At 40.1% G+C, this 10,283-nt stretch overlaps 1 long non-coding RNA gene across 1 annotated transcript; it reads right to left on the bottom strand.

Moving 5' to 3' along the window:
• Positions 1-7,521: 7,521 nt before the first annotated feature.
• LOC116600720 lies at positions 7,522-9,153 on the bottom strand. The gene is made up of 3 exons (XR_004289774.1): positions 9,098-9,153; positions 8,803-8,884; positions 7,522-7,763 (listed from the first exon to the last, which is right to left on the bottom strand). It is a non-coding gene; the product is annotated as an uncharacterized LOC116600720 (long non-coding RNA).
• Between the last annotated feature and the right edge of the window lie 1,130 nt (positions 9,154-10,283).

The following is a 10,283-nucleotide window of genomic DNA, read 5'->3' as shown; positions in this document are numbered from 1 at the left end:
CACAGACTGGCACTTACTCATCTTCAGTAGATACTACTAAGTGATATTCTGTAGTTGCTTTACCAATTTATAGTCCCACCAGAAGAGTTCAAGAGTTCTGCTTGCTCTAGAGCCTCACCGGATATTTTTAATTTTAGTCATTCTGCTCTCCGGGTGTTGATAGAGGATTGTGGGTTTAATCTGCATGTCTTCAGTGGTGAGTGGAGCACCTTTCAGTGTTTGCTGGCCATTTAAATACATTTCTGGGGAAGTGCCTGTTAAGTATTTCATCCATTTACAAAATCAGATTATCTGCTTTTTCCTATTGCTTTGTAGGAGTTCTTTATAATTGTGGGTGTGAATTCTTAGATGGATGTTCTAGAGCAAATGTCTTCTCCCAGCCAATGGCTTACCCTCCCACTCATCATTAGAGTCCCTAATTTGCAATTGTCAAACTCATACTTTAAACTCTAGCTCAACTGTCAGCTTTCTGGTGACTTTTTACCCATCCCCTATCTCTCAGGGTCATTGCCCGCTCCTTGGCCCTCTACAGCATCTGCCTAAAACCCTCTCATAGAAATTGTCACTTTAGCTACAACGATCCATTTTCTTACTGCTCCCCTTCCAGCCCATAAGCACTCTAGGGAGAGATGACTATAAATGGAACAGAGGCTGCTATTTTCATGGAGCATCTGGGTATTTTGTTTGTTTTTTACTTTTTAATTATCTGTGTCCTAACTTTCTACTATGTGTATTACCATCATAATGATAAAAAATATATATCATACCTTAAAGAAAAGAAATATATATAATATTGTGCCCTTATCCCTGCCTCATCTCCAACACTATGTGTTGGATGGCTGTCTAGCATAAATTTCAGTCGATGTGGTAAAAAGTAAGCTCTTCATTTTGCTTTTCTGTCCCAGCTCAGTTTCTTTTCTGGTCTCTATGCTAGGTGTGGGATGGCAGGATTACAGCCCAGAAACTAAGAAGAGAGATTTGCTCTAACTTCTAAATTTGCTTTACTTCCTTCTCCAACATCCAAACAATGCTTTCTAGCTCTACTGTCTTTTTTTCTCTCTGTTCTTTTGGAAAACTATAACAGCTTCTAAATTGCTCCTTTGCTTACCTTTGTCAGGGAAAAAAAAATCACACTTGATGGAGTTAACGATGTAAGGAAGATTTTAGTCAGGACTACTGTCATAAAGATCAAAATTATTGCCATAGGGGAGAAAGATTGAATTCAGTTTCATAGAAACAAAAGATGGGAGTTTTTAAGTTTTAAACAAAAGATGGTTCCGTAGAGTATTGGGTGGAAAAGTACTGGAGGACTTTAGGGGGCAGGTTGGTCAATGTGATTAGGCTGTCTGTATTTGTTAATTGGTGTTTATCAAAGTTAGGCTTCTATCCTGCCAGCAGAAATTGGGAAATGGCTTTAATCTTCTCTTGAGGATTGCATTTCAAAGGGATGACTCCTGGGTCCTTCAGAACAACATCCCTGAGTTGTAATTGGCTGGGAGAAGAGTTAGTTCTCAAAGGCACAGGGAAAGAATTTCCAATCACCAGTTTTCTAAAGTAAATGCTTGAAGGAAAGGGAGATCAGAGCCAATAGTCAGAAGGAAGCCTGTCAAAAGTCAGACCTAGGGAAATGTTAGTCTTGGTTATGCTCACCCCAACTTAAATGTCAGAATTTAAACTGATCTTAACATTCTATTTCTTTTTTTTTTTTTAAAGATTTTATTTATTTATTTGACAGAGTGAGATCACAGGTAGGTAGAGAGACTGGCAGAGAGAGAGAGAGAGCGGGAAGCAGGCTCCCTGCTGAGCAGAGAGCCCGATGTGGGACTCGATCCCAGGACCCTGAGATCATGACCTGAGCCGAAGGCAGCGGCTTAACCCACTGAGCCACCCAGGCGCCCAACATTCTATTTCTTTATTCCAAAATCTTCTATGGCTCTATGCTAAGCACCGAAGGAGCTCTAAATTCATGCACGCATTGAAGTATCTCTATGCTCTCACCCCAGGTTCCCCTGAGTCTAACTCCTGCCATATGGGAGGTGGCACTGGTGTGGCATTCTGGGAATGGTCACATGTCAGTGTGTTGATGAGGAGTGTCTCTCATCTCGGTTCCCTAGACCAGCCACTGGTAGCCCAGAGGAGGATCATAAATGGGAGCCATTCTCTGGGGCTGGGACAAGGGGTCTCAGAATCTCTCTGTAAACTCTGCCTGGTGACCTGCCCTGTAGTGACCCAGCTATCCCTTAAGAACTATCTGATGGGGGCATCATGTCAGGGTCAGTTGGGCAAAATTCTGTGACTTCTCATTTGAAACCACCTGTGCCCCAAGTCATGTCCTCCATGTTAGCCAGTCATGTCCTATACTTTTCCTGTGAGTTCAAAGATTGGACATGGCTTTCTTTAGTGTTTTCTGAATGATAAGGAAGATCTAAGATTCTCTACCTCTCTAATCCACCAAAGATGCAGAACTCAATAGAAATGGTATAACAAATTTAAGTGTCTGAAATTCAACCTGAAGTTGAAGTGACAGCATCTAATGTTCCTTTGGAGAAGTCACTGTTACACTCTGCATGTGGAGGGTGAAACTGCCTCCCCACTTCCTCTGGTCCCTCAGAAATGATAAGGACTCTTCACCCTACCTGTCCATCAGACATGGGGCTGACTTCAACTTCTGCTGTGGGTAGAGGTTAGGTCATATTTAATTCTTAGGACCGCTTTTTTGGGTCCTACTTTTCATGCCTCTCAGATGTACTTTTCTTAATAAAGGGACAAAAGGGTGAGGGATTAGTAACTATAGTTATCATTTATTAAGTTACCATTATTAACTTATCAGTTAAGGCTTTTAGTAGCAAATAGTCAAAACTGACTTGAGCAGAAGGGTAATTTATTAAAGAATATTAGCTTGTACACCGAATCTCCAGCAAAACTAAAGAACAGTTTGGAAGCTGTGCAGCCAGGAAAAATATCCCAAATCTCACTACAGAATTTGAGGTAATGAGGACATTGCACCTCAATGAGGACATTGAGGTAATGAGGACTGCCACCCCTGGCCATAGCACACAGCTTGACCTAGTAATGCTGAACTTTGGAAGCCACATCTAATTTTCCCTGCAGCGACAATGAAAGATAAATACTATTATTGTCATTTTACAGTGATAAGTGAAGTTCAGAGATGTTAGCTAGTTTCTAAAGTCAGCTAGAATGTCTCAACTGTAAGCTCAGTGGGGGTGGGGACTATATTGAGTTTGCTCACCGTTGCAAGCTCAGAGCCCAGTACAGTGCCTGGTCCATAGTAGGTACTGAATATACTTATAGAATGAATATGCAGGGAAAGTGGTAGAGATAGGTATGGTTACTTTCCCTACTTTCTTTGGTACCATATCCCATGTTTCTGGTCAAAGCGTTGGCCAAACCACTCAGGATCAGGTGGTCATAATGTTGTGTCTTCTTGGCTGTGGTCATTGGTTCCAAAGTTTGAAGGATGTGAATTTGGTCAGATGTCCTGTTATATGGAGCAAGACTGAAAGCCAACATACAGAGAGAAGTGAAAACAGGATTTGTGACTCAATTATTCTGCACGATGTTAAATTGACTCTTTTATAAGTAAGTACTATTGTTCTAGTCAAAAAGGGCAGGTTGAAAGTGGTGTTGTCATAGGAAGATGGTTTTATTTTGGATGTCAATTCCATTGCCCCATTAGATGTATGTGCTACAAGAAATATTCTAGAACTGGGTCAAAATGTTTGTCTTCTCAGTCTTTCTTCCTCTCTTCTTGGCAAGCCCTCAGGCATTTTACCTTAACTATATTTAAAGGGAGTCTCTTTTACTTAGTTTTTCTACCTCCAAACCCAGCTCAGTGAATATCACTGAGATCTGTTTGTTGGATACCTGCTCGGCCAAGGTTGGGATGGTGATGATGGATAGAGGAAAGCAGTGCAGATTCTGGTGGCTATGGCTGGTTTCAAGCCACTTGAGAACAGTTCTACTGGAAGCAGTCTGTTGTTCGGGACTCTTACATGGCCATTCATTCAGGCTAGCTATAGTAATAGGACTGTTGTGAAGTTGTCAGTGTTATGAAGTTGTCCATGAGTTGCTCTGAAGACCTCTTGCAGGAGCAGAGCCATAGCTTGGGGTTCTGTGGATACTGGAATGTAATTTGGAAATTAGATGTTTGCTCTACCCAAGGTAACTCCTGTCTCAGACCATCTTGGTACATTCTTGTAATATGGCGGTTCCTTCATTATTGGGATTCAGTCATCCTCCCTTTGTTCTTACTCTAGCTCCAGCACTGACAACATGACCCTCTCCCACATTACTTCCATGGACCAGTAGCTAGCCCACAGATTAGCTTTTTAGGGAGAGATGTCATTCCTAATCAAATCAGTTCTTGCAAGGGGGGCCAATGTCACATGGTATGAGCCTAGTGACTTATTTGTAAGTAACCCCTTGGGCTCATTCCTCTAGGGTAGAACTGGAAGGGAAAGGAAACCATTCTAAAGCTTGAATTCTGCCTTAGAAAAGATTTGTTTATAATTTTACTCCAAAAAACAGCTTAAGTTACTCTATAAAGAATTACTCTTGAGATTCATGAGTGTACCAGGTACTTGTCATGCACCACATTGCTTCCTTTCTCGAACCCTCTGATTCTTGTATGTTTCTGGCAACTTTGGATCAACCTTATACCTCTCTGTCTCTCTGCTTTGTTGCTTCAGGAATTTCTCTGAAGCCAAGGAGAACATTCAGTCGCAACCAGAGAGGTGGAGTAATTAACGAGTCCCTTCCCCAGAGCAACCCTTAACCAACTGGGGAAGAGAATCAGTGGAGCCCCTTGACCTCCTTGTCTTTGTAGATGTCTTCTCTCTGGTTCTTTCACACATCCCTAACAGTACTGACCACTAGATGCCCTAGAGGTAACCAACAATTACTGCCTTATATATCAGCTTTTCTCTCTTCTCTGTCTTATTCCTTACTTTTTCTTCTTGGGACTGCCTCTTAAATAAGTTGTCAGCACCCAAGCTTTTGTCTTAAGCTTTTGTGTTTTGACACCAATTCTCTGACACCAACTGGGTTCCATTCAGACACTAACTACCTGGTATTTTTTATACCCCACAAGGACAAAGTTCTTCACAATACTGCTCTACTTCAAATGTCACCTGCAAGCCTCAGGGTCACCTGATTCTGACCTACTGGCTATAAATTGAGAGACTTCTGTGATTCCTGAGGTTTGATAATTTGCTAGGAAATCCCACAGGACTCCCTGAAAGCACTGTAATTATGATTACATTTTTATTATAAATGTTGTAACTCAGGAAGAGCCATATGAAAGAGATGGATAGGGCAATCTCTAAGAGGGTTACCAGAGCTTCCATGTCGTCTTTCTGTGCAACCTGGGTACCTCATTTATCCTGCACATCAGTATGTTCAATGAGGAAGCCTCACTGAGCCTTGGTATCCAGAGTTACTTTTGGAGTTTCATTACATAGGTATTATTCCTGATAATTATGGATTAACAATTATTATTGATTAATTCACTGATTAAGTCATGATTGAGCTTAATCTCCAGCTCCATTTCCTTTCCCATATGTTGGGCTGGCCCATAATTCCAATTCTCTAATTATTTGGTTGGTCTTTTTGCTGACCAGTTCCTATCTTGAAGCTATGTAGAGGCTACTGTCTTAAATCACTCATTAGCATAACAAAGATACTCCTATCACTAAAGGAAGCTCCAAGGTTTTTGAAAATCTGCCAAGAACTGGGGACAGTGACCAAATGTATTAATTATGCTACAGCTGCACTTTTGGAGTAATTCAAACTGAGATAAAAAGTTTTTATACTCATATCCGATACCTGGAAAAAGCACTTTGTTTGTGGGTTCCAACTTTCCCTCACGGGGTGAGGGAGTAGAAATCACGGAAGTTTTATGGGACATTATCATGGAAAGCCTCATATCCCCTGCTTATAATGTAAACAAATGACAATCACTTGAATTTCCTGAGTAAATAATAAGTGAATGAGTGCATTGGCCTTGTAGGCCAATGAGAATCATGTGCAAAGCTAGGCATCCTGAAGACCTCCTGGAGTACCATGTGGACATCCAACATTCTGAACAGCAGTCATGACTGAGACCCAGTTCCCTGGAGGCCTTGAGAGCCCCATCCATGTTAATCAGCAAAGGATTCAACTTAACGTCTGTTTTGTAGGGAAAGTTCACTCCTGTTTTTATAAGACTTGTGATCCTGTCCATTCCAGTGTGCTTCAGAGCCTCTGAAACACTCTGGCTCTATGCATCTGTATACCCCACTGGGTTTCAGAGCCTTTCTTATCTCTGTACTTGATGGATAGAGCTGCTGGCCCACTGGCCTTCCCCATCCACCACTGGACTCAAGTCCCTACCACCCCTCTCATCTCCAGAGCTTTCATCAGTCAGTTTCCATTTCCCAGACTCAGGTATGTTCTCTGATCATCTCTTCTGCTTTCCCAAAATGCCCAGTCTCTGGGACTTTTCGTTCTCCCTGAAATGCTGGCCTTTCTTTCCTTCTTAATCATAAGGAAAACAGTCTGCTGCTGCTCTGCCCATTGCTGCTTGTCTTAGTAACTTTGCTTTTCATAATGAAGCTTAATTGTAAGTTTTATTGACAGACTTATGTTATGCTACAGGAACCCATCTTGAATCAATTAAAATCAATTAATCACATTGTGATTAACTTTAATGGTGGGGTGTTTCCTACACACGGCAAATAACCATTCACATATGTTTCAATTAATATTTTTACCCCCTTTTGTTGACAAATGATCTATTGTACTTAAAATTAATTAAATGTTAGCATGGTCCCAATTAACATTGCATTAACAATAAAAAAAAATGCCTTGATTGTCAATACTGAGTAAAATCTGTGACAATCTGGCACCTCCATTGTGCAGAGTATCCCATTTAAACACATGGGGCCTAAACTTTTTCCAAATATAGAAGATGATGTGGTCAAAATCTCAGGCCATGTTTAAAGCCACTGAAAAGTCTTGAGGGTTTTGGCTCTCACTTGAGTAAATCAGGGGAAGTAAAACCTTATTCACCTAGAAATAGTTGCCTATCCTTCTCTGTCTCTCTTTTGCTAACCCAACGTTTAATGCCTCTCATTTGACATTACTTCAGATATAGTCTCTTTTTATTTTGTCAATATTTTATATTACTTTTGTCCCTTTCATCTCTAATACTGTCTAATTCTCCTCTATCTTGAGTGTTTCTTTACCTAAATGCTATTGTGCTATAAATTCCAAACGGCATCTCTCATTTTTCTCTCAACCTTTTGTCTTTGAGACCCATCTAAGTAGGTATATGGGTCCTTTTCATATGCAAATATTATTGATCCATGGCCCCATTTAGAAGCTTTCAAATTGTTTCCAACTTTCTCCTTTTATAAGCAGTGCTGGGATGAATATCTTCATGCATCTGAATTTGGGTACCTGTCTGAAATATATTCCTTGGAGAAAGCAATCATTGGGCCATAGAACGAGTGTACACTGTACCCCAGAATCAATCAGCTTTTGCCTAGGAAGAAATGAAGATCTTGAGATGTTAAGTAATTTTTCAAGGTCAAGTTTGAAGCAAGGCTTGATCTCAGATCTTCTAAATCTAAATGAAATATTTATTTCACAATATGTTACTCCATCTCAATTTCTCAGTGGTCTCTGGAATTGTCTAAATAAAAAACCTTTGGTATGATAGTTTCATGTGTGTTATAGCCTGGAATCTTCCTCATTTTGGTCACCTAAGTAGGGAAAAAATTCATTATGTAAGTTGCAGTTCACACAGAGACATATGTAATTGCTATCAAGCTGTAGCATTGGGAATGTAAGCCCCAAACTGTTTTCTTTAAAAAGAGCTTCTGTTTTCTGGCAAAGGTCTATAAAACCAGCCAAATATTTTAGAATGGTGATAGAGATGTAACAGTTATCAATCTGAGATATCAAAGTTCCACTTAAAAAAGGGGCAAACCATTGCTTTAATAATTAAAAAAAAAAAAAAAAAGAACACAACTGCTACATTTATCTTTATATATAAGCTTACCCTGAAGGGTGTATATGTGTTTGTCTTTGAGAGAGGTATAAAATGATATGTCATCTAAGATTTTGAATTATCTCTGGAACTTTATATTTCTTTTGGGTATTTGAAGAAGTCTTCACTGCCAAAATGTCATCCTGAGGTACATTATTCTCCCTCCCTATCTCCCCTGCCTCAGTTCACATTCATTCCTTAAGGGTTAATTGAGCAACTACTGGATTCCACCAATGGATGACAAGAATGATACATATTCCTTGTCTTTGTAATGCAAAGCAGAGGACAATAAGTGACAGATTTGTGTGCTGAGCCAAGTACTGTAGGTGACCCGAGGCGAGAGCCATGAATCAGTGAGAGTAAGCAAAGAGCAGGGAGGCGATGCCTGAGCTGGACTTTAACAGATGTGGAGGAGGTAGTCAGGCGGAGGAAGGAAGGCAGATGTCACAAGTACAGGAGACAGCAGAGCCCTTCTTCCTCCCCCTGCACTGACACCCCCACCCCCTTCTCCTGTCCCTACAGTAGCCATGTTCAGAAATAATCCAGCATCCCTGAGGGACGAGGAACAAATGTTCTACATTGCACCATGCTAAGCATACCCCTTCAGTACTTGTGCCTGTGAAATGCATTTCACGCCTCATCTGTTCCCTAAATGAGATGTGAAAGCAGTTTACACCTCGTTTACATTTGTGCTGTTTTACCAAACAGCATAGATACAGCTCCATCCAAAGTAATGAAATGAGGTCAGTCACCCCTTTCTCTCCTTGGACTGAATCCATCCAGCTCTTCAGGTTCTTCCCAGGCTCTGGTGGTTCCCAGGCAACCAGGAATCTACTAAGTGTTGGGAGAAAAGGTGCAAGGCTTAGACATGTAGGCAGCCACTGGTGTTCTATTCCTTGTGGGTGGGGCAAATGGCCTTTCTTTCAAGCCAACAATTTAAATTTATTTAAAATGCAGAAATCATAAATGGACAGTTAGAAGAATTTTAACTTTTGCATATAGCTATATAATCAACACTCAGATTAAGATATGGAACACTTCTCTTACCCCTGAAGATTTTTTCATGTCCCTTTCCAGTCAATAGCCCAATCCCCAAAGATAGCCTCTATTTTGTCATTTATCGCCATAGGTACGTTGTTCCTGTTCTAGAACTTCAAGTACACGAAAGCATATAATGTGTACTCTTCTGCTCAAATAATGTCTGTGAAGTTCACGTGTGTTGTTGTATGTATCAGTGGCTCATTCCTTTGAATTTTTGAGTGGCATCTCATTACCTGAGTGAACCAGTTTAATCATGCTCCTGTTGATGGACATTGTGTTCTGTTTTTGTCTATTATAAGCAAAACTTCTGTAAATATTCCTGCCCAAGGTTCACACATAGAGATGCTGAGTGCTCTCAGGTATGTAGTTAGAGTGGAATTTCTGGGGTATAGTGTCAATGTATTTTAACTTTATTAGAAACTCCCAAACAGTTCTTCAAAGTGATTGTACCATTTCATACACCCATTAGTAGCAGATGAAAATTCTGGTTGCCTTTGGTGATTCAAAGTAATGAGATTGTGTTGGAAATCACTGTAAAGTAGCACAAATTCATTTGAGGAACTTGGGATAAAAGAGAAGATTAAAAATTTGGTAGGAGAACTAGAACATGAAAAGAATTCTATGCATGGGTCTGTATTGCCCCCACTCATATCCCATCAGTGTCCTGCTTTTGCCTGAAACTCACAATGCTGATAAAAACACAGTACATTTTGTGTATTTCAAACTACATGGCTGTAGCATAGAAGAAGTGAGTACTAGAAGTTGATCACTAAATGTAGACTGATAATGTTTCAAAGTTTTGCCTATATGATTAGTGAATATTTATATCTTATTTCCATCAAGTTTTTCATGCTTGATAACTAATAGAGTAGAGCATTTTATTTATTTCTTACCAATAGTTGTATTTTTTCTTAGTGAACTGACTTCGTGTCCTATGCCAATATCCTCTAGTGTTTAATTCCTCCTGGTGGTGTTTATATGGCTGTATATTGCTATTGCTTGTCATATATGTTGCAAATACTTCTCTCATTTTGTTGTTTATCTTTCTTTTATTTATTTTTTAATTTTTTTAAAAGATTTTATTTATTTGACACAGAAAGAGAGAGATCACAAGTAGGCAGAGAGGCAGGCAGAGAGAGAGGGGGAAGCAGGCTTCCTGCTGAGCAGAGAGCCTGATGTGGAACTTGATCCC

Source organism: Mustela erminea, chromosome 1, assembly GCF_009829155.1.
Source record: "Mustela erminea isolate mMusErm1 chromosome 1, mMusErm1.Pri, whole genome shotgun sequence".
Classification (NCBI taxonomy): Eukaryota; Metazoa; Chordata; class Mammalia; order Carnivora; family Mustelidae; genus Mustela; species Mustela erminea.
Note: the sequence above shows the minus strand (reverse complement) of the source record. Positions and strands in the feature narration are given on the sequence as shown.